We start from the raw sequence: 3,672 nt of genomic DNA on the forward strand, positions 1-3,672 counted from the left end.
CCGTAGTGTAGGTGGTCCTTGATAATGTGGGAAAATACTGTGCTGCCGGCACAGGCCATTAAAATCGCATTGATTCAACTGGTTGGCCAATATTTGATATTATTTAATTATGCGCTATAATTATTGGTAGCTACAGACCAATCTGTGCGCTGGTCTCCGGGGACCGTTTGTGCTTTCTTTGAGTTGTTTTCTAGTCCTGTTCTCATTTGAAATGAGATCTACTTCAGATGTAAGTGCTCTTCGGGGATCTCGTTGCAGTAGGTCATCAGCGTATTTGTCACGTAATTATGTATTTCCCTCAAGTATTGTTTGATCTCCCTGCATCTCCCACAGCCCCTTCCCTATCAGTTGCGCAGTATGTAAGCAACTCCCCCAGGTACTAACTGAGGTTAATTAATGGCAATTGCTGGGTTTGAAAGAGGTTTCCAAGTTTGGTCAACAGCAAGAGATAACAATAAGAGAAGCAGCTCAGAGAGTTGTTCTTCATCCCGCTGAAAGCTCTTTTCTTGCCAAAGTGTTTGAATGTGACCTGTTTTAGTTTCGCACCCTGCTTTCTGTCTGTCCGTCTGTCTTACATTTTTGTCTTTTTGCATTTCACAAGCTGGTTCTCAGGAAGCCAGAAATGTTGCAGTAACTTGAATAGTTTTTCACTGGTCCCAAAAGCACAGGCAGGAGGAAAATACACTTATGAAAAAGGGGACAACTTGGAAAATGGGTTTTTCTCTCACAAGATGGACCAGTTTTTCAAAAGAAAGCCATTTTTGACTCCCCCAAAAACTTTATTTGGAAAAATTTCTGTTGGCCTGGAAGTGGGCAGTAACTACCATGGGTGAGTGGTTCGAATGGGGCCCTGTAATCCACCTGAATGTTCAAAGAAGGATGTTTCCAACTATTTGAGTTGGTCTAATAAAAGATGATCACATTTACCCAGAGACTCTTGCCTGCCTCATTCGGTGGAGGCACTGTGCTGTGGCTGCTGGCCGGACGAGGGTCTGCACAGGTGTGCCCCACAGCAGCCGCTCCTGATTTTCCAGCTGGAAGAACTTAGTCTTTTAATTGAGAGATGTGACTGGCTCAGAGGAATGAGAGGACAGTGACTTTACTGTTGCCTGATGCTTTTCTTGCATTTCTGGGGTGGGGAGGGGCCTGGCTGGATCCATCCCAGGACTGGCACACGCACTGCTGCCGTCTCACCAGAGCATCTGGTCTCGGGTAGTCCAGTTCAGTCTGGTGGACTCGGGCGCTCCGGGTAGTTCGCAGAAGCACTTGGAGCTGAGCTCACGTGTGAAATTCCCTGCGAGATCATCCTCAGATCTGCCCCCTCTGTTGTGTTTCTGCTTCCCAGCCTGTGCTGAGCAATAGCGGCGGTCGTGCAACGCCAGAGCATTTCCTCAGCACGTTCCAAAAAAACCCGCGGTTCCCCGAACGCACAAGGAAAGCCTTCAACAAGGCAAGGCTGCTGCGCTGATCCCACGTGGGAGTTGGGACCTAGAGGGGCCTGAAGCCATCGCTGCCTCTGGGGAGGCTCCAGGGGTCTGTTTCTTCTCCCCTCTGCAGCAGCTGCGCCCTCACGGTGAAGTGGCCCTGGGTTGATCCATCGCTTTGCTTTGGCCCCTTCCCATACCTGTCGCCTTGGGGATAGTGCGTTGCAGTGGTGCTTGCCAGACCTGAGCCTGACTCCTGGCTCTGCCACTGCCCTGCTCATTGCCCTTTGGCAAGTTATTTTGCCTCCCAGGTCCTCTGTAAAATGAGGCTGATGCCACGGCCCTTGTGTGCAGAGTGCTCTGAGATGTGCTAGTGACAAACACGGGCCCAGTCCTAAGCATTTCTTCTGCTTATCTCTGACAGATTATTCCGAGACAAGAAGCAAGCATGAGTCTCTTGAAGGCAGCTCAGGCTTTCAAATAGTTTGCAAATAGGAAGACCCCTTATCTAAGCAATAATGCAGGGGGTGCGGGCAGGTGAGAGGCCAGGATGACGGGGTGGTGCAGACCCCAGCCAAGGCGCTGCGCTGCTGCTGGTTTTTAGGTGAGGGCAGGAGCGTCTTTCTGGGAGCTACAGCTTCCTCTGGGCCTACAAGACGAGCCAGCCAGGCTGCCTGAATCGGCCCCCGCTTGTCGCTCATTTGTCTAGTGCCACTTGTTCTCAGCCGAGCTGTTGTCGAGTGTCATGCACTACTGGCACGATTAGGTGTGCCAAACAAAGTAGACCCTGAGATTTCCAAGAGGAATCCCTAGTGTCAGAGCCACTCTGGGCTATCTGGGCTCTGCGATAGAAGTGTAGCTCTGTTATTTTTTTCGGAGTGAAAAATGAGTGAAAGCAAAGAGCTGGCATTTTCCAAGGGGGGCCTGGAGTCTAGGGAGGTTGAGGACCACTGCTGCGCATGGACAGAAAGACCCAGGGTCTCGGGGAAGAGGTGACTAAGAGCTGGATCTTGCTTTAGATGCACTGGAGCAGGGTTTGCCTCCGTCCCCTCCGTGCTGACCCGCCGGTGCCTGCAGCCCGCCCCGTCTCTTGAAGCCGGGCAAGTGGAAATTTCCTTCCTGTCCCCGCAGCCTTGTGCAAACCTCGTAACAACCTCCCTGGGATTCTTTACCTTTACTTAGCAGAGAAAACAGACCCATAAACCAGGCTTCTTAATTACCCGCCACAAGCAGTCGGGGCTACACGTGATTGCTCAAGAGGGCAGGACAGCCCCGTGCTCACGTTCCAGCCGGATGTTTGACATCCCCGCCGGAGCAGAGGCACGAGCGGTCTGCTCGAGGCCTGCTTCTCCCGCCCGTATCCACCTCTCATCACAGCAGCTGCCTCTTGTCTGTGCATCCTAGAGGTACCAGCATCGTGCCCCCAGACCTTTGCCACCTTGGGGGTCTGCATTTCTTTCACCATCCATGTTGGCCTGCAGTGGTCACCCAGGGGCCGGGGACTCCTCCGGTGGCTAAGCCCTGGAGGGAGGTTCAGAGGCTGGCAAGGCAGGACAGATGGTCTCATGGAGGAGACTCAGGGCTGGGCTTCAGAGAGCTGGGTGTGATCCAGGGCTGAGACACAGGCTTCCTGTGTGCCCTTGGACAAGTCACTTAATCTCCCTGTGCCTCAGGTCCCCACCTGCAGCAAGGAGGTGGGGAGAAGCCCTTCTTCACCTCATGTTGTCTGAGGACGTTGGTCTTGTCAGGGGCCCTCAGCACTCACAGAGGGATAAAGAAGCCTCTGATGTTCCCCAAAGCCCGGCCAAGGCTCTGGGCTCAGATCAGCTCCTTGCTCAAAGCTCCACGAGAGCTGCCGAGAATTTTTCTGAGCGAGGGACACCAGCCCGGACCCGTTTGTGCACAAAGGGGCAATTTTTCTTCTCGCTGGAGCCACTTTCATGAATGTAATGATGGGCAGGGGATTTACCAAGGCATAAGAGCCCTGGCATGTGCACTGCTCAGGCCGCTGCTCCCGACCAGGCAGCAATCCCATGCACTGCTTAGCTCCAACAAAACCCAGCCCAAGGTGCCCCGTGCGTCAGGCCAATTGTGCCTCTGACATGGTGTGTCCCCAGCAGTTTGAACTGTGAAACAAGCCACATTTTCCAACTTGGCAGGATTCCCTAACGAATCCTTGAACCACGGAGCCATGGAGATAAATAGAGTTGACACATCTATGGGCTGGCCTATCGCATTTTATTGCTTT

The sequence above is a fragment of the Gavialis gangeticus genome, unplaced genomic scaffold, assembly GCF_001723915.1.
Source record: "Gavialis gangeticus isolate Ggan-Ray unplaced genomic scaffold, GavGan_comp1, whole genome shotgun sequence".
Lineage (NCBI taxonomy): Eukaryota > Metazoa > Chordata > Crocodylia > Gavialidae > Gavialis > Gavialis gangeticus.